The 21,702-nt window shown below is 36.7% G+C and overlaps 1 pseudogene; it reads right to left on the bottom strand.

The window, feature by feature from the left end:
• Positions 1-12,319: 12,319 nt before the first annotated feature.
• On the bottom strand, positions 12,320-13,455 carry LOC123001647 (heterogeneous nuclear ribonucleoprotein A1-like; annotated as a pseudogene).
• Between the last annotated feature and the right edge of the window lie 8,247 nt (positions 13,456-21,702).

Here is a 21,702-nt window from a genome sequence, read left to right as displayed (position 1 = left end):
TTTTAAAAGGTTTGCCCACGTGAGTATGACAGTATCCACTAGTTCTGTTTTGACACAAGTGTTTCATTTACACAGCCCCTTTCTGTTAATATTTTCCACAAAAATTGAGCTGTATTTGATCAGTTGATGAGTTTATCCCATTTTCAAACTTTGTTTTCATAGTATGCCTGTCATGTATATTTTAAATTTTATATTTAGGTTCTCATGATGAAATATCAAGTTGAACTCTTGATACCCCTCAAATACTTTTCCTGTAATTTGAGTATCTTGCTGCCAGATGGCAGAAGTGATATCTTAAATAAACCTGCCTCATGAAAATACTTGCACACATCTTTTTAAGAAACAGCAAACCAAGGCTTTCCATTTAAATACATGAACGTGAAACATTTTATGAAACACAGTTTAAAGATGTTTGATTTTCAAACAAACTAATTTAAATGTACTCAGAGTTATATAATGCCTTTTTTTCCTGAGTGTTATTTTTAGTATAATTATTTGGGGATGGACCCAAGCTTACTAAGAATGCTGTGATCCTCACTGCAGAAGAAATGTACTAAAGGGACAATAATACAGATATTCAAAGATTTTAAGAAAGAACATTTGAAAAATGGTATAGATTTTTATTTAGCTATAGCTAGATAACTTTCCACAGAGGGAAGTTAGAGGGAACCCTATTTCATCCTAATATAAGAGAAAAAATAAACCTAAATAGAGTAGTAGAACATTAAATAATGTGTTGATACTTTCCATAAATGTCTTCAAATTGTGACAGAGTGGATGCTTATGAGAAATATTGTACAAGACGTTCTTGAATTGGACGAGTATTAGTTTGAATGCTGTTCTGATTTCTTTGTGGCTCTAACAATGACCCTATTATAATTTAAGCTAATTTTCCCCCAAATGCTTATTTTCTATGTAATTAACTAGCTTTTAAAGTCTTTTTAATATTCATGTAGTTAAGAGCATAAAATTCCTTGGGGTCTTGCATTCGAAAGATATTTTTTTCATTAATAGATGCAGTTTTGCTTTTCATATGGTTTAGACCATGGAACTATATTGGACAAATGCTCTTCTCAATTCTCAATGCTATTCTCATCATAGAAGGGAAAACAACTGAAAATAAGAAAGGCCTTAGAAAGAAAGAAGAAAAAGAGTGCATGTAAGATCTTTGGTTTTAAAAATTTGAAGGACCAATTTCTGGTGATGGTTCCGGAAAATTGCAGTTCTTTTTTGGCTGTTGCTTTAGCTTCTAGATGTCACTTAAGAACAGTGAATGAAAAGGTAATCATTACCCTTCAGAGGTAAAAGAAAATCTCTGCGGGTTTTATAGAACCTACTTGATTTCAATAAGTATTAAAAGGTTTTGTAATTTTGCAGTGTCCCACGTTCAGGGTGAAGCCAAGTTGATTCTACTCTGAGCTCAGCAGGATGAAACTTTTAGCAAGTATGAAACACTCTTAATTGGCCGACATTCTTTCAGTGGTATAACACACAGCCAGAGGCCATTACTTGTGATAACTGGCTATTGATTCAGCAACTGGACCAGAGAAAAAGGTTCTTAATGAATCCTGATCAGAGACCAGATTAGTTGACCAGCCCCTGGAGTTTATAATCTGGCATATGGAGTAAACATAAAGCCATCATTGATGTCAGAGTGATTTAAGCACTCTACCGAGTCACTCGGTACAGTGTGTGAAGAGTGAGTGCAGATTGGTGTCAGGTTTGTGTTGAATCCTAGCCCAGACCTTTACTGTAACCTCATGCCAATTATTTAATTTATGCTAAGCACTAGAAACTTAAGTGTAATGAAGCCATAATATCTGCCTGCTCTCAAGGAATTTATGACCAACGAAGTTGTTGATGTGGTCAAGTTACTGATATTGCAATATAAAATATATAGCATGGATTAATGTGATAGAGTTTGATGGTGCTATGGTAATGGTCATACAGTCAGCCATAGGAGGGCCTCCTATTTAGGGAGATCAGGAAGGTTCCCTGGAGTAAGGAAAAACTTAGCAAAAACCAGCAGGAAAAGTAGAAGTAATGACTCTTTAGTAAATATCGAGTGCTTGTCTATTTGTCGTTAAACATTCAGATAATAACAATATAAGTGAAGTAGTTTAGTGGGACAATCCAGTGAGATAGGCAATCTTATTCCACTTCCTTAAGATGAGAACATAGATGTTTAGGGAGGCTATATAAAATTATTGCAATGTTGCAGCTGAGCTGGGAGTCAAAACGAAGTGAATGCTATCAATCTCTGTGCAATACTGTGCAGGGTATTAGACAAATGGATTTGTAAGACTTCTCTATAGAGGTGATATTGAAGCTATGGAAATGGATTAGATGCTCCTTGATAATAGAATGAGGGGGATAGAGATTTGAGCATTATACCAGAGGGGAGCTTCTTCCCATAGGTTGTAAGAATAGGAAAGAAAAAGAAAAAAAAAAAAAAAAGCCAGAAAAATAAATGAAGAAACTAGAAATGGGAAGAATATTTCAAAATAGTATAGTCAGGAAGATAACATAAAATCATTATGGATTTAGCACTTTGAAAATCACTAATAGTCTTTGATGGAGGAAACACATTAGACTGTTTAGCATGAAGCCTGGAACAAGGCTTTAATGAGTGAGTGGTGAGAGAGGGAGTAAGTGGAGGGAGTTAAGCCCACTCTTGCTTAAAACAAATCAGGGAGCTATGGGTGGAGGCAGGAGCATGTAAAACAAATACTTTTTTGTCTCCTTGTTTGCATGGAGACTAGAGGCTTTTCCAGGGAATTTCCTTCTCTTTTAACTGTTACACATTTTGTCCTAAGTTTTGTGAGATTGGATGGGAATGGGGGTATTCTTTCCTAGAGTATGAATTGCGAACTGAAAAATACAATGTGCAAATTGTATATATGAACACCTAGAAGTATTTTGAGTTTTGTCCTCAGTTTTAGGAAAAGGTGTGATTTAATAGTATTTCCCTCAAGGGTTAGAAAGATTGGCATTTAGAATATTATCAAGGAGAGAGAGTCCACCACTTTTCTCTCTCTCTTTCTCTCCCTCTTTCTAGTTAGCTCTTCCAGCCTGGCATTCGGGACCTGAATTACACTAAAGAGATCTCATTTTTTCTAAAGGTCTCTTTCCAATGCCATGTTTGTGTTCAATTCACATTATTAGGTCTCTTCTCCCATCTAAATTGTTTTTTAGTGGAGAGAAGATATGCAGTGAAAGTATGGGTGATTTGCTGTCAAGCAGAGCATAGGCTGGAATAGTTTTTAATCTCACATTCACCTTCTGAATTCCCACCCATTCAATTATAATTTTAAAATAGGCTATTGGAAGTAAGGGAAGAAGTAAAGAGACAGAAGACAAAAAGTGTTGGGAAATCAGTAATCTAAGTTTTCATTTTAGAAAACTAGAAAAGAGCTAATTAAATACAAAGAGCAGAGGAAAAGAAATACAATGATTTAAAGCAAAAAAAAAAATCAATGAAATTAAAACAGGAAATTAATAGAGAAAAAAAAAAAACAACAAAAGCTAGTTCTTTGGAAAGATCTCAGTAAAATCAATATGCCTCTAGCCAGGCTAACTAAGAAAAAAAGAGAGAGGACAAATATTGCTAAGAACATAAATGAAAGACGGGAATCACTAGCTGTCCCATGAACATTAAGAGGATAACTTTATGTTTACAAACTTGGTAACCAGTTCCTGGATCAATTCCTTGAAAGACCTAATCTGCAAAAACTCCCACAAGAAGAAATAGACAATAGGTCTATTCAACAGAAATTGCATTAATATTAATAACCTTCCAAAACAGAAAGCACCGGGCTCAGATGGTGAGTTCTATCAAATTTAAGAAGTTATACCTTTCTCTACAATTACTTTCAGAAGACAGAAGCAGAGGGAGTACTTTTTAATTCATTCTGTGAGGCTAGCATTATTGCCCTAATACTAAACCCGGACAAAGATATTACAAGAAAAGAAAACTGCACACCAGCATTTCTCATGAGCATAGATGCTGAAATCCTCAACAAAATATTAGCAGGTCAAATGCAGCAGTGTATAAAAAGGATTATACATCATGATCAAGTCGAGTTTCTCCCAGGAATGCAAGGCTGGTTGAATGTTCCAAAACCAGTTAATAACATCCAACACGTTAACAGGCTGAAAAAGAAAAAAGTACATGAGCATATCAAATAGTGCAGAAAAATCATTTGACAAAATCCAACCCATTGATGATGAAACTATCGGTAAACTAAGAACAGAGAAGAATTTCCTCCACTTGATATAGAATATGTGCAAAAATCCGTGTGCCTATCATTATACTTCATGGTAAGAAGCTAGAAGCTGTTCCACTAGAACGAAGCAAGGATGTTCCCTCGCACCACTCCTTTACAACATGATACTCATCCTACTGCAAGTCCTAGCTAATGCGGGAAGACCAAAAAAAAAAACGTTACATAGATTAGGGAGAAAACCTGTCTTCACAAATATGATCATCTATAATTATGGCCAGAATGAACAATCTGCCTCTTTAGACAATCACACTGAATATTGAGTGGGATAAATAACACGCCAGTGAACAAACCTGGAAATCCTGTTTTGCTTAAGCTAGTTCAGACTGGGTTTCTGCCATTTGCAACTTTGCCAAGTTAGTCTAAGAATTGTTTTAATTTGTAGTCACTGTTTTTATGCTTATTTTGCCATAGCATTATCAATTGATATTTATCAAAAGCATATTTAATAATTTTATTTATAATTTGTGTTGCTTATGGAATAATGATTTTGAATATATTATGGTAGATTACTCATCTTTTATATTACTGCATTTGCTTATTGTATTAACCAGAAAAGGTTAAGATAATTTCCCTGCAATGCAGGGCTGCCTTACTGAAAGACTGCCTTACTTATTTTTTTTTTAAATATTAACCCCAAAAGAACAAATAGAGCATAAGAAACTTGACCAAATATGGAATATTTACCTAAAAATTAAATACATTAGAATCCAGCATCTTTATACCTACATATGCTTATGTTACATAAGGTGTGATATACATTTTAGTCAACAAAATTGCCAAAGACCAACAAATGAGCTGAAATTATATCCTAAGACTAACTTAACCATCTGGAGGAATTAAGGTTGGCCAAACAGACAAGATTGAATACTAAGATTTATTAAGTTTGTATTTTAAATATATGTTATACAATGGAAGAATTAATAGTTAGACAATTTATGTACCTTATATTGATTACTCAAAATCTTCTAGGGAATTAATTGTATTGGGCAACCTTTGTTAAGGAGGCCAGAGTAATTGAAATACTATTAATTAAAAGGATAAAGTGAAAGTAGAACATTTTCCAAGTAAAAGTAGAAAATTGTGTCACAGTATAGAATCAGTTTTAAATATATTTTTACCTGTCAGCATATATATTTTTAGAGATTTATTTATTTGAGGGGGAGAGGGGGCAAGGGCAGAGGGAGAGGGAATCCTAAGAGGACTCCGCACCAAGTGCAGAGCCTGACGTGGGGTTTGATCCCACAACCCTGAGCCTGAGATCACTACCTAAGCTGAAACCAAAAGTCAGACGCTGTGGCACCCAGGTGCCCCTACCTATCAGTATTTATTGATTACAGGTTCAGTTATCAAAAAAAAAAAAATAGCTATAAGCTATGTGAGAATACTAAAATGTGATAGGCATAGGACATCCCCTTAAAAAGTTGCAAATACAGATATAGATCTTGCAAATATCTATGTTTTTATTTTCTTTGTATTATAAATAATTTCAGCCATACCAAATAGAAGAGTATAATGAAATTTCATCAGGTCCTGGGTCTCTGTGTTCTTATACATACACTACACCTTAGCCTGCCCACCTCTGTGCTAAGGGAGGCAGATTAGTTCAGCTGGGATTTTTAGCCTCCTCCACCTCTCCCACCTGGTTCTAGCAGTGGAAGGCTCTAGTGAGAGGTAGGAAGAATGAAACAAGAGGACCCTCAGAGGTTACTCCCCCCACACATACTTCTTGGCTTAAAACATCATGTAAAAATGTTGCCTTATTTGCTTCATCAACTATTTTTTGCTTGTTTACATAATTATATCATAGACATCATGCTATTTAACCTTTAAATCCTTCAGTATGCATCTAGAAAAAATACATTGTCCTCATAACTAAACCATCATTATCACATCTAATCAATTTAACAATAATACAATAATACAATTTTAAAATGTTTTAAAATATTTCTAATTGTCCCAAAATGCCCTTTATGATTGATTTGTTTGAACCATGCTGCAGTGAAGAGCCCCACATTTTATCATAGCTCATGCAATATTTGCAGCATGTTTATACTAAAGTAATATTTTTTGTTTATCTAAATTTCAAATTTAGATGTTCTGTGTTTTTATTTGGTAAATCTAGTGATCATACTCACATTCCACTTGGGTTTTATGCTTTTATCTGTCACAAATATTTGCCAAGCCCTGGTTTAGTTGTCAGTAGTAAATATGAGGAGATGGTCGAGGTTTTACGGAGCATGCATTATAAGATTAGGGATGGTGATCAGGCAATAAACAATTAAATGAACAAGGTCTTGTTAAGTGCCATGAAGAAAGAAAAAGAAAAAGTGGTAGGATGGGGCCGGAGAATGGGAACTAATCACGCTCAGGGACAACTTGCCTGAGGCAGTGACATTGACCAGCCAGTGAAACCTGGGAAGTCCTCCCACATGGAGACACAGGAAGGAAATGTGTTAGGAAGAAGAGATTGGAGATGTACACTTGCGGAGGTGGGAACAAATGTAATTTTTCTTTTTTTTCTAAAGACTGTAGTAAGGTATTAAATTCTGGGGTATTGAGTAAACTAGGAGGGTCTTTTGAAATAAAGTCACAGAGGTAGATAAGTTCCACACTCTTTAGAGGCTTTATGTTGTGGGATGACATTTGGATTCTACTCTGAGTTTGACAGGAAGCTCTCAAGTAGGAGGTTGACAGGAAATGATCTTCTCTGGAAGAAGATCAGTCAGGCAGCTGGAGATCATCAGCGGCCAAGGGCAGCTCGGGTCTTGGACTGGTTAGCAGGTAATTGTGGTAGATCAGTGGGGGATGGAAGTGGTTCTGACCAGGGTGATGGCAGTGGAGGTAGAGAGGAGTGGATGCATTCCAGAAACTGCTTGGACAAGTACTTTGCAGCCCTCCAGGTTGATTCAGCCAGCTCTCCTTCTTTCTTTATACTTCCAATAGGGTCATGAGTAAACTACCACTGTGGCATTTCAAATGCTGTGCTAGAATTCCTGATTTTGAAATTTTCTTCCCTCCGGAATATAAACCTCCTGAGGACAGGAAAAAAAAAAGGGGGGGGCTTTTCACATCATCGTGCTCATGTTCAGTGCTCAGTACATGTTGGGGAGAGGAATTATTTAATGGCATTTGCTTTACATTCCATAAATGTACATTCTCAAAAAACATGACTCTTGCAATTGTGTCAACTAAAAACTCAAAACATACATATGATATATAATATGGCTTTTATATATGACAAATATTGCTATATATGCAATATATATCATGTATAATATGTGAAATATTACAACATGCATCATACATATAACATGTTACATGTATGATTATGAGGAAATGTGTATGCTACAAATTATCAATTTGTCATATGTAATTATATGTAATATATATGTTATATGATACAATATTATGGTACTGTAGAAACTTTAAAGCCTATTTCTTTTTTTTTTTTTTTTTAAGATTTTATTTATTTATTTGACAGAGACAGACAGCCAGAGAGAGAGGGAACATAAGCAGGGGGAGTGGGAGAGGAAGAAGCAGGCTCCCAGTGGAGGAACCTGATGCGGGGCTCGATCCCGTAACGCCAGGATCATGCCCTGAGCCGAAGGCAGACACTTAATGACTGAGCCACCCAGGCGCCCCAAAAGCCTATTTCTTTTTTTAACCCTTGAAAATTAAGCTTAGAAGAATATGTTTGTAATCTCCCTGTGGTCATGGCAAAAGGAGTCAAATACACGTTTTCAACTTCTTGAAAGAAACCAGACGTAACTTCCTCAGTTTTCCTTCACCAAATCATAAAGCTGGTATCTGAATAATTCATCTTTTCTCCTTTGCTCCTTTTGCGATCAGAACTACTCCCAGAGGGTCTCCTCGGTGGCTCAGTGGTTAAGTAACCAAATCTTGATTTCAGCCCTGAATATGATCTCAGGGTCATGAGATCAAGCCCCTTATCAGGCTCTGTACTCAGTGTAAGGTCTGCTTGAGATTTTCTCTCCCTCTCTCCCTCCCCACTTCTTGCACTCAAGAAAGGAAGGAAGGAAGGAAGGAAGGAAGGAAGGAAGGAAGGAAGGAAGAAAAGAGAGAGAGAGAGAGAAAGAAAGGAAGGAAGAAAGGAAGAAACGAAGGGGAAGGGGAAAGGAAGGGAAGGAAAAGGAAAGAAAAGTGAAGAGAAAAGAAAAGAAAAGGAAGGAAGAAAGAAAGATGGGAAGAAAGGAAGGAAGGGAAGGAAGCAAAAGAAAGGGAAAGAAAAAGAAAGGAAGGAAGGAAGGAAGGAAGGGAGGAAGGGAGGAAGGGAGGAAGGGAGGAAGTATATCTTAAAAAAAAAACAAACCCTGCTTCCAGTAATGTCAGAAATGATTATAATCCTGTCAACTTAATGAAATCAGTTTTCAAATTGTTATCACAGCAGACCAAATGCACCCAACTGCAGTATTCCCTCTGCCTGCATTTAGGTACTCTTAAAATAATCACACACATGCACGCGTGTGCATACACTCATTCTGTAACATTCAGCTACATGGAGTTTACTATAGCTCACTTATGACAAGCTGTCTGACTTCTTGGCTCTTTTGAAAATGATGATTGATTAATCATTTATGTAATAATTTTCATTTTTGCTCGCCCTCTAGTACTCTGGCAGGGCATTGTTTTTATCGTGCAGATGTTCTATCCCCTTCGTCTCACATGTTCTTGACACTTGAAATTCAACAAATTTGTCATGAATAAGTAACTGATTTAAATTAAATAATAACCTTACTGAACCTAATGTTACAACGCCACGTGTGCTTATCTCTAGAACAGTGTCGCTGGGTGGGAAGACGAGAAGAGTCCTGGTTAGGGAAGCACCCAGGAGTTGTAACCCCCCACCACTAACAAATAGCACTCATGGTCTGGGGTAGCTCAACTTCTTGTGTGGGGATGAGGGGAATCCTTGAAAACACCAGTCACAGCAAAGCGATATTCAATATATAACTATTTCTCTTAGAGTCTCTGAGTGAATACTCCTTTGGTAAACATGTTTCCTTTCATAAAATGTGACGCTCATAGCCTTACTCAATGAGGCTTCCCTGTAATTGATGAGTATTTCATTACTTAGTGTAACCCATTTGTTACAAAACGGCTCCTAATCTAACCTGAAACGAAGCTCTCATCACATCAAAGCTAAAGTACACACCTTAGTCGCCATGGGGGCAGTAAGGAGAATGTCAGAATTGTTACTATTTTCTTGTGATGGATAAAGGAGTTCTACATCCAGCAAGATTCTTTACTAAATCAGTTACTTATATTGTTACATGATTTTTGCTTCTTTAGTTCTTACTGAAGAGACTGAAAACTTAGAGATACTGAAGTACTATTTGTTTTAAGTTGCTTGAACAAAAAGCAGCCCTCGAGTTGAAATGGTTTGTGTCCCCGTAGATGCTCGTTGACCACACACAAACAACCAAGCTGAAGCACGATCATCCAAGGGAACAAAGCTAAGCTCAGATAATTCCCACAAGGGCTATTTTTAGTCACTAATAATTACATGTTAACCAACTGGTGTTTTCTGCTAAAGGGGAGATGACATTTCTGTTGATGATAAGTTGTATGTGTTCCGCAGCTGCATCGTCGTGGAAAACAGGCTCTAAGTTTCTTCGCCACGGGAATTAACTATCACATGATGTTGCTCTTTTTTGTCGTTGTTCTGTCTTTATGCCCTGATGTAAATAGAGGTACTGGCCGTTACTGAAATGATCTCTTTTTCTGTCTTTCATTCAGCATGCCAGTTTTCTTTAACCCTTAATTTTAATGTTGAGAAAGAAATGAAGTGTCTTAAAAAAAAAAAAAAGCTTCTTAATGGTTGTATTTAACTCATGATGTAAACAACTTTTCTTTCTGAAGATGTCATACGATCACATGCTCCAATTTTACCCTATGTGTAAGGTGTATAGAGACACATTAAACCAAACACCAAAACTCTCTGGACCTCAGTAAAAATTGGAATCCAGCTGCCTCATTTTAGTAAGGAATATGAATTAGGAGAGATGAAATACTTTGTGTGAAATGCAGAGCTCCATCCCAGGATTATTGACTGCATCCCGGAGTTGTTGTCTATCTTCATAGTCGATATCAGCTTATACTAGTTATCTTTTCCCTTACAAATAACCTGCACACAAAATATACTGCATTGTCTTTCTGACTGTCACTGTTTGAGATCCTTCTGTTGGTTTCATGAGGTCTCTTAGGCTAAAGCTTGTGGCATTGGAAGGAAAAGAAGAGTGAAGGGAAAGGAGAGTTGCTCAGGAGAGCTGATGGCTGTGCATTTTGGGCAGCACATGAGGATAGTAGATTGTTTTAGAACTTAGTGCGGAAATCAGCATTTACCTAATATGTGACTTATCGATGCCATTGTTTTTGATTAGTTTGCAATATTCAGAAAATATTTACTAATCTAGAGTCTTCCAAAGCGTGACCATACAACAGTGGAATAATGATTAACGACATGGACCTCTCCATTCATACATCTAAGTTTTCTAATGAATCCAGTTAATATAAAGACCTGGCTGCTGGACACAAATCATACTGACACCTTACACGATGACACTGATCATGGAGCACGATCATGTTTTGAGACCATTCTATCTCATGACAGCTAACGTAGGGTGTATTCAAAGTGCTGTAAGAACATTCAGGACACATACTGGCATTGAAGGAAGAGATTTTGAAGTGGTATATGAGATAGCAAACAGTTTTGATGTCAGACAGGTCTACCTTTGAGACTTGGATCTTCATCCTAATAACTTCATGAGCGTCATTAGCTAACCTCTCTAAACTACGGTTTCCAAATCTATATATCGGGGGTAACAATATCTAATCCTTAAAGATGCAGTGAAATGTGTGTAATACACTGAATATGATGTTAGCACATATACATAATAAATAACCCTTTATCATAATTATAGATTAGTATTTATAAGGAGGTGGTCCAATGTTCATTTTCTTAAGCTGAGACCAAGAAGAAAATATTTATTTATTTTTTTCTCCTCCTGGGGCATCTGGGTGGCTCAGTCAGTTAAGCGTCTGACTCTTGATTTCAGCTCAGGTTATGATCTTGGGGTCATGAGATCAAGCCCCACATCAGGCTCCACGCTCAGCATGGAGTCTGCTTGGGATTCTCTTTCTCACTCTCCCTCCGTCTCTCTCTCTTTCTCGCTTATAAATAAATAAATAAATAAATAAATAAATAAATAAATAAAATCTTTAAAAATATTTTTTTTCTCCTCCAAATGAATGGGAGAAAAATATAAAGTGAGTTATAGGGGTGATAAATGAGGGAATCATAATATCTTTACAGTTAAGCCAGTTCACTTATTCATTTCCCTTTTTTCGGTAAATAGATTTTAGTAAATTAAAGAGCTAGGTAATAAGATGATCTGTCAGTTAGGAGAATCTTAGTGTCATAACAGAAATGGTACTGACTTAGGCTACTAGGATGTGAGTTCTCCCAGTAAATGTTTGTATAATTCGGGACAAGTCAGCTATTTGTGTGCTCATCTTTACATATGAATAATAGAAATGGGTCCTCATGGTGTTTGAGGTCCCTTCTGGACACAAATTTCCATGGTTCTGTGAAAATATTCTCTACTTGCTGATATAATAATCCTTCTCCAATTAATTTAGTCTTGTGTTGCCAAATGGGAATTTAACACAAAGGCTCACGTTTTAATGCCATTTTATTTATTTTTTTAAAAAGACAGTTATTCAGCATCATGATCAGACTATTATATTTAGCAATCAATACCATGTGTGCACAAAAATTTACACTAAAACCCTTTGTTGGAATGCTTTGCACTTTCCACAGAACAGAAACTAAGATAACCTGTTGTATAATTAGTCACAAATATCGTCCTCAAGTTTTTGCCCATACACGTGAGTATTGTCCAAAAGAAGTCTTCTTTGTAGCAGCTAGGCCCTGCCATCACTGTGTTTGGCTGAATTCACAAATCTGTTGTAACCTGTAGCTTCCCTGTCACTTCTCTGGCTCTTCTCTCCTGCTAAGCTTTGTTTCCTGGCAGTAATGAAAACATTCTGCTACTGCCATAGCTGCTGCTGTTGCTGGAACCGCCACAGCCAGCTCGGTTTAATGGTTTGGCAAAGTATTGGCCTCTACCACCATAGGGGCCAGAGCACCTGCCTCTAAAATTTCCTCCTTTCGTGGGTCCAAAATTTGAAGATTGATTGTTGTAATTGCCAAAATCATTATAGCTTGTACCACCTCCAAAATTGTTTCCATCATTACCAAATCCGATATAGCCATCCCTGCTGCCACCATATCTACCCCCACCTCAACTGCCACCAAAGCCTCCTCGTCTGCTGAAGTTCCCTCCATGACCAAAGTCGTCATTCCCACCAAAACCACCTCCGTGACCACTGCCAAGGTTTCCAGAACCACTTTAACCTCTCTGGCTGGATGAAGCTCTAGCCATCTCTTGCTTAGGTAGGCTGGTCCTTACTTCATACTTGTGGCCAGTTACAGTATGGTATTCTTGAGTGACAGTCTTATCTACGTAGTCATGGTCATCAGATGTTACAAAAGCAAACTCTTCTTGCCACTGCCTTGGTCAGTCATGATGTCAATCACTTCCATTTTCCCATACTGTTCAAAAAAATCTTTTTTTTTTCCAAATTTATTTATTTGTTTGTTTGCTTATTTTTATTATGTTCAGTTAGCCACTGTATAGTACATCATTAGTTTTTGATGTGTTGTGATGAGCACATGAGAGTTTTTATATGCAACGAGTGAATCACTGAATACTACGTCAAAATAATCTCTTAGATGATGTTCTTCAGTGTCTATTGCCACCAACAAAAATTTTTTTCATGGTTAAGTGGGCACCAGGTCTTTGAGAGTCTTCTCTTGAGACATCCCTCTTTGGTTCCACAACTCTTCCATCCACCTTGTGTGGCCTTGCATTCATGGCTGCATCCAACTTCTCCACAGTGGTGTACATGACAAACCCAAAGCCTCGGGGATGCTTGGTGTTTGGATCTCTCATTGCCACGTATTCTGTGAGGATTCCCGTTGCTCAGAATGGCTCCTCAGTTGCTCATCTGTGGTTTCAAAGCTCAGACCTCCCATAAAGAGCTTCCGCAGCTGTTCAGGCTCTTTGGGAGACTCTTACTTAGACATGATGGCGGCAGGAGGGGAGACTTGAATATGCTTACTGGGACATGTCCACAGGCAGAGAGCTAAATGTCATTTTACATTATTTTGCTTTCTTCCCCCTCAAGCCTAGAGTTACTGGAAAGCTGTAGAGTCAGTGAAACCTACTGAGCCCCTCTAATCTTTGCTGATCTTTTGTTTCATAAGCTATGCTGTGTTTTACTGTCAATAACTAATTTCTTTTAAGGAGAGGCAGTCACTTTGATATTGTATTAATAGAAAAGTCAAAAAAGTGTCAGTCATAAGGATCTAAATTGTTGAGCTACATTTTGTTTTTCTAGTGTTCTATTTTCAATATTTATACATCATATATAAAGCTACGTGTTCTCATTGAAAGAATGCTATACTGAAAGCTCAAGAATATTAAATACACATACACATATATATGTAATTTCAAGGTGTAGTAAAAAAAAGTGCTGTACCAAGTAAGTATAATCATATTGGATATTTTCAGGACAGTATTAAGCTCAGGACAGTATATTAGATGAGCCATGCTAGTTTATAGATCAGAATATATTTAATATAGTTTGTTTTTTATTTCATTGGCCATGATCTATAGTATAATGAAGCTAATATTCTACAAATACATTGTTTTATAGAGTTTAATTCTTTATATTAATCATAACCATTAAGTGAGTTTTCAGTATAATGCAAACAACATTTATAACCTTTGAATTCTGATTGCTGCTAGAAATCCCATGTCAGGGCAAATTGGGGCATGTGGAAAAAGGATAATGTTGCTTTCATTAATGATCAGTTTAAGGTTTCTGGCTTTCTGGGCCTTCGTGTATCTTCAAAGAAGAATAGAAAGAGCTTTTGGAATTTGTTACTTTCTCTAGTTCATGGGAGGCCTTATTTTGGAAAGGTTTGGTTAAAGGATGTAATGAAAAGACAAATTAGCTTCTCAGACCTGATCTGTCTGGCATGGTTTATAAAGGCAGCAAAATCTAAGCTGAGATAGGAAGCATGAATTGTTGTTGGCCAGGTCAAGTAGGTGAAGGGATATATTAGGGTATTTGGGCCAGTGAAATAGCATATACGTAGGTCCATTGATGAGAGAATGTGGTTTATTCTAGAACCTTAAAGGAGTCTCTAGTTAATAGAATGTAGACATGAAGTTTATTACATGTAGGGTGTGGGCACTGATGGAGGGAAGTGGGATGTAGTTGGACTATTACACAGAGATTGACTTACTTTGGGTTTTATCACATACATAAAGAACTTTGAAATTGATTCCAGAAGCCATGAGGAGACAACCCAATGTTTTAAGTGAAAAGTGACATGATCAAATTTCCATTTTAAAAATTGGAACTGAAAATTTCAGATTCTTGGTATCTTAAAGCTTCTGAAGTTAGAGGACAGAGGACGGCTTGCAGTCGTCTTCAGTAAGAATACAGATCCCCAGAGAAGTGAAATGACTTACCGCAGCGCCACAGGGCTCTGGAAATGGAAGCGGAAGGACTGTTGAAACACAGGCCTTAGCTCTTGAAGGTACTCTGGGGAAGGTGGAAGATATTAAAATTCCTTCTTAAATAAATAAAACAGTTTTATAGGCCGCTATGAGTCATTCAAACTCACTAAATAAACAAAAAATGAAAGTAAAAAACAAAAACAAAAAAAGAAAAAGAAAAAAATAACTGGCTTAAATGTTACCTCTCCATAACACTAATGAAGTGGGTGAATAAAACCTTTTTTTAAAAAGCATTTATCCTAGCATGATATAATTTTCTTTGAGAGGTAAAGATTTCAAAGAACTATCAAAATAGTTCATATCAAGCATAATATTTTCCTGAAATTACTAAGCTATTATAAAATAGGGGTCTAAACAAAGTAGATTTTTAAGTGTAACCCCATAATCATTTGTTCATAGTGGCACAGATTTTACTCTAGAGGTCAAATGACCATCTGCTCCTCTGTATCCAGACAGTTTTTGAAAATATATTTATCTTTCTTGAATATATGGATTAGAAAAATAATAACAGTGTTAGACTTACTTGCTAAGAGTAATGGTATCAATGTTATCAAGAGTTGAGGGTGTCATAAAAGAGTTCAAGATCAAAAAAAAGACCAAGATCATTTTGACCATGGAGAAATAAATGAGTTCATCCTTTGCCCCAGTGTTTTATTTCTAACGGCGTAGAAAAAAAAAAAAAAAGTTCAAATTCTCCAAAGAGTTTTCAGGTAATATACTCCTCACCTGTGTATTAGCTTGCTAGGGCTGCCATGGAAAAGTACTGCAGACTGGGTGTCTTAAACCACAGACATTTATTTTCTCACATTTCTGGAGCTGGAAGTCCAAGGTCAAAATGCTGGCAGAGTTGGTCTCCTCTGAGGCCTCTCTCTTAGGCTTGCAGCTGGTCACCCTCTTGCTGCCTCTTTACATAGTCATCTTTCTGTACATGTGCTCCCCAGGGTCACTGTTGTGTGTCCAAATTTCTCTTCGGGATTAAAACTGGATTAAGCCGTACTCTAACAGCTTCGTTTTGACTTCTTTAAAGTCTCTAGCTGCAAATGCAGTCACATTGTGAAATACTGGGATTATAGCCTCAGTGCATGAATTTGGTGGGGACACAGTTCAGCCCTATGACAACCTCCAAAGGTTTCAGTGACCCCTTATTACCAACTCAGACATACCTCTGACTTTCTTTCTAGGCCTTCCCCTGTTTGCCTTACTCCGCTAATTAAAGTTTGTTCAAGCTTGCATATGAGATTCCCTGCCCAATAAGTGTCTACACCTTGTGCATCCATTTTTGTAAAAGCTACCTAGTGCTGGCTTTACAACACACTTCAGAATCTTGGTGAATAATTTTATAGATAAAAATCTTTGCTCTAAATTAAACTTATAGGTCACTGTACACAGTTTTCTACTTCATTTTAAGTTTTTCTGCATTGGATTCGAATTGTCACATATATTTCTATTGTCTCCCCATCTAGATTGTAGTTATGAATACGGGAATGACATTTTATATCTTTGTCGTGTTTAACAGGGTGTCCTGTACATGTGATATCCTCAAATAATGCTGTTTGATTAAGTTGCTGATCAGTATCATATGCAGCTCCCTGAATCGGTTTCTTTTCAATATTACCTTGATGGCTTTGTGAATTCCCAGCACTAACTTTCATTCACCTTATTAGTTTGTAACCCTCTCCAGTGGGCAGTTAAATGTTTTAGATAGCACTGTAGCCCTGAGGGTTACCTCAGTGCATTGCCATACAGTGTATATACCTCAGGGATTGCCAGGCTTGTTTTGACTGATGTGGATGGATGGTTATCTAGGTGTACTCATCATATCTTGCGTTTCCTTATGTGTCCTTTCAAGAAGATGACCTGGCCTGATAGAGAACTATTTCTCTCTAATTAATGTTATACAAGCATCTGTGCTCTTTTATGATAATCTTGAGAGTCGTAGGCACTTTTGAACTATGTCACAGTATTAGGTGAAAAATTCATACTGATCTCCATTAATTATCAAGGTTTGTTTTTAGAAGATTTGTGGAATAAGATTTAGAAACAAAGTGATACCTGAAGTAAGTAGCCAATAATTCAACCCGGTTCCACATGTGATTTCTTTTTTTTTTAAAGATTGATTGATTGATTTGAGAGAGAGAGAGAGAGAGAGAACCCACAATTGGGAGGGAGAGGAATGAGCAGACACCCCACTGAGCACAGAGCCTGACATGGGGATCTGAGATCAAGACCCAAGTGGAAAGCAAGAGTCAGACACCCAACCGACTGAGCCACCCAGGCGCCCCCTGCCCTAATTTGATTTCTTAAAATGGAAATCCTGTAGCGTAGCTCCTTCAGCTTGAAATAATATACAGAATGTCAAAATGAGTCATTGTTTGTTTATTCTTTATTGTTGCATAGTAGGTCACTTAGAGAGACACAGCATACAGTGTCAATAGCTCCCACCATGTTCGTGTTTTACTGTTCCAACATATGTCCTACAGTTTAAGAAGCAATTAAAGGTTGCTGTGCTGCAGTCATTAGCTTTGGTTGCTGCAGTCAATCACCCATAGAAGTCAGAGCCATATCAGTTTTTTCCCCATCCTCATTGCACAATCAACTGCCGTCATTGTCCTCCTTTATCATTAAAAGGAAAATGAACCAAGCAAACTGTCAAGACTCACAAGTGAATTTGTAATGTGAGAAACTCTTACCGCCTTACTTGAGGGAAGATCTCCCCATCACGTTGAATAAACAATAAAAATATATGAGATTAACGTTATACATGGAAGTGTACACTTCCAACTACTTTTAAGTGGATTAATCATTTTCTAGTCTTAAAATGTGTATTTACTCAAGAAAAAATAACATGAATAATCGACAGAAATACTCAGATAATTTTAGATGAAATTCACTCTTGTCTCAGTGACGTGATCACTTCTACTTAGATCATATGCCAATAGGATTGTTTGAACAGGACATGATCTGTCTGTACAACCGGGGAGTAAAAGAAAAATATAAGATGGACATGTTTGAGTGTTCTTGCTGGGTTATGTAACCTTAAAACAGCTTTGAGTAGGTTAAGGACATTATTTTTTTTTTCAATAAGCTCAGTTTGAAAGAATGAACTAGAAACAGGCAATTTTATCTTCACTTATATCTTACCCTCTAGTTTTCACATTTTATTTCAACTCAAGCCACAATTATTTATATTTTGCATTTTTTACTTCATCTAAAAAAAGGGATAGTATTAGTCATATAATTATAAGCAACTAGAGTTACTTTGATATTCAATTTTTTATAACTGGGTTAAACCTATATGAATTATAAAACATAGGTTTGGAAGTGGGCATCCAAGCCTGATTGTGAAAACCATATACAAGTAGTTCTTACTGAATACAAGTTGTAGCACAACATGCTTCACTCATCAAAAAGGGAGATGTTGTTTTCCTTGTTACTTAAGGTCAACTTCCTCTTTGGTTTCTAACCAGTTTTAGCCCAGAATATACTTCTTGTGTTTTTGGCCAGAACTTTTTATAATTCAAATTATTGTCTGACTCCTTTGAGCCAATATTTTCTGGGTTGGTGTTTGTAAGAGCTGGGGAGACTGTTGCCATAAGTATTTCCCTCATATGTAAGTTTGTTTTCTTAAACAGTGGTCATTGCTTCTATGCAGATACCTCTGGCCAATCCCACATGTGCCCCCTCTGCAAGTTGCTGGGTGATTAGTGTGAAAAGTTGATCTGGCAACGAACGTCACATAGAGTAAAATGTTCATGACCATTTTGTACTTTGATAAAGTGATGAAATTTATGGATACTTTCTACATAAAGATGCTCATGACACAAACAGTTGCATATAGTTTGAGGATTCCTTTTTGAACTTGACCTGGTTTAGAGGTGACTTTGAATGCATTTCTTTGTATATTTTCATTATATATGAATTTTTTTCTTATTCTTTTTCCCTTGGTTATATTAAGCTGCTTATTAATAGTTAGGAAAGTGCTACTTAAGAAACTAGAATATCGCTTTCCATATGAATACATGATAACATTTATTGCAACTTACATGATTTATTGAACTGAGTCACCCCTGAAGCAAATGCATTATTAAGTAGTTAAAAAATTCATGACATGTCCTTAACACAGTGAGAGTGCCTTAGAGGAGCTCATTCATCCGATAAATATGTGTTTAACAAAATTGCTTGAAATGAATCTCTTTTATGGGTTTTTGTAATTATTGTTCTTATTTAAGACTTAGATATATATATATATATATATATATATATATATAGCATAAATAAAAGAATGTTTTTCACATAGGGTTGTGGTTTGTTTTTGAATGCAAATAGTCATTCTTTTCTTTGTGAGTATGTGATAAAACGCTCTGTTGTATCCTTAAAACTGCGCAATAGGCTGTGATGTCCTAGAACGTATTCTCTACCTCGTCCATAGCTGTGTTTCTATTTTGAGATTTAAAGGAACATCTTAGTGGAAACCTTCTGTGATTTCTGACTGTGGGTATTGGACTCCAAGCTCAATCATTTGGTTGCAGAATGAAGAGCTTAAAATTGAACTTTCCTGAGTGTTCGACCAATTATGTTCAAAAGAAAAGGGCTGCTCTAAAGAAGTTGTGTTTCCTGTGTCATGCGAAATACAAGTGGTTCTCTACTTAGATCGTATTTTGAGATATACCCAGTCAAAGACAAGCCTACCTCAGTCACTTCCCTGCGTAGCTGCCATCACTCAAAGAGCATGACCCTGTAAGAGCTGCAGTTCTCCATTCCTTTCGCACTTATTCATATTTAGGTTTGTGTGGTTGCTTAGAGCTTTATGTATTTTGACTATGTATCCAGAGTCAGTGTCCATGACCTTTTGTTGGCACCACCCCTTGCCTTATTACTACTATTACTACCAGTACCACTATTGCTAATAATTATCACATACTGAGTGCTCACACTGTGACTGACACCAAGAAAAACACTTCATTTATTTAACCATGTTGCAGATAAAGAAACTGGCATCCGGTGATTTTAATAACATGAACAAAGGCACAAAGGAGATATATTGTGAGGATGGGTGGATGGATGGAGAGATAGGTAGATATAGATATCGATATAGACACAGATATAGAAATGTATATGTGTATGGGGTAAATCACATATGTAATCGAAGAGCACACAATGATAGCAATTATAAACTACCTTTCAAACTCTTATTAATTGGACACTTATGCAATAAGAACACATGACTTGAATTTTATGATTATTTACCAAAGCTATTTGAATGATCCTAAAGTTATTCTCTTCTTTTCCAGCTACATTATTTGCCTCCGAAAGAACCTTGAGATTTTGCCATAGAATCAGCACAAGTACTGCTTGCTGTAGTTTTGTGCATTTCTTTATCTTTCATTTCTGAAGTTTGTAATACATTAGTTTATATGCTTAAAGGTCAGTTTATGTAGATGATTTTTGAGTTAAAAATCTACCTTGAAGACAGGAAAGGAAAGTTTTATTTCATCACAATTCCATCCAGGCCCTTGATAAAAATTCTCAGAGGATTCTCTTGACCCGTCATATTTACCAGATCAACTGTGAATGGAAAAAAAGTGAACGAATCCCAGCAAATAAACGCATTTCAGATGAAATTGTTTTAAGAAACTAGAAGTAAATACTCCTATTTAAATTATTTATAATTGACTTTCAGTTATAACAACATGAAGATGTCAAATTCTCCCCAAAAACACAAGTATGATGTTGGGAAAAATGTTAAAAACATTTCAGGATACTGGATACCAACCAAAAGCAGATGACAGGTTGATAAGAATTTACTCTTGTAATAAATGCAAGAGCTATAGGTTAGAAGAGCAAGTATCTGTGGCCAGTTTGCCTAGGTGACTTCCACCTTTATTCCCTACTACAGTATGGTCAGCAAAAACCAGTTGTTACAACAATTAGCACTGAAAACCAACAGCTTTGAGGCTATAGGGAACTGACTCAGTTTGGAAGGGTAAGTGAAAATCTGTGACTTCAGCAGCTAAAGGTGGGGGCCTAGATGGGAACAAATGGGAAAAAAAAAAAAAAAAAAAAGCAAAAAACAAAACACCTCACAGTTTCGTTCACCTAACTTTGTCGCCCTGGTTGAGGTGAACAGTGGACCAGCCAGAGAGTTAACCAAAAGATCCAAGAAATTAGAGAACCACAGAAGGTCTGAGATGAGCTTCATATATCACTGGCTGATGGAAACGCTTGTACATTTGTCAGGGACACTTCAGAGGGCTTGGGAAATATAAATGCTGAGGAAGACTCAAAAACTAGCTGCAGTTTTAACTGAGCTTTCCAAACCACTCACTCATCAAAGTGAAGAGGGGTAGGCACCTTTTGGGAACAAGGATTTTGAGCATGTCCATTGTCCAAATAATTAGATGACCACTAAACTATAAAGGCACAGGGGAGATTTCTAGAAAAGTAGACTTAAATATAAGGAGAATGATAATAAAAATAAGAAAACTAAGCAGAGAATCACAGGCTATGTGTCATGGGGGAGACAGATTCTATACTAAGTTCAAGAAAGCTAGTAAGGAAGGGAGGAAGGAAGGAGGGAAGGAGGGAAAGAAAGAGTAAGAAGAGGGAGAGAGAAAGAAAAGAGAGAAAGAAAGAAAACCATAGAAATATAAAACGTATTCAGAATTGGTATGATATGTTATCTAAATGTTAAATTTTCAAGGATGCTTGGGTGGCTCAGTTGGTTAAGTGGCTGCCTTTGGCTC

Source organism: Ursus arctos, unplaced genomic scaffold (assembly GCF_023065955.2).
Source record: "Ursus arctos isolate Adak ecotype North America unplaced genomic scaffold, UrsArc2.0 scaffold_1, whole genome shotgun sequence".
Classification (NCBI taxonomy): Eukaryota; Metazoa; Chordata; class Mammalia; order Carnivora; family Ursidae; genus Ursus; species Ursus arctos.
This window is presented reverse-complemented; position numbering and strand designations above follow the sequence as displayed.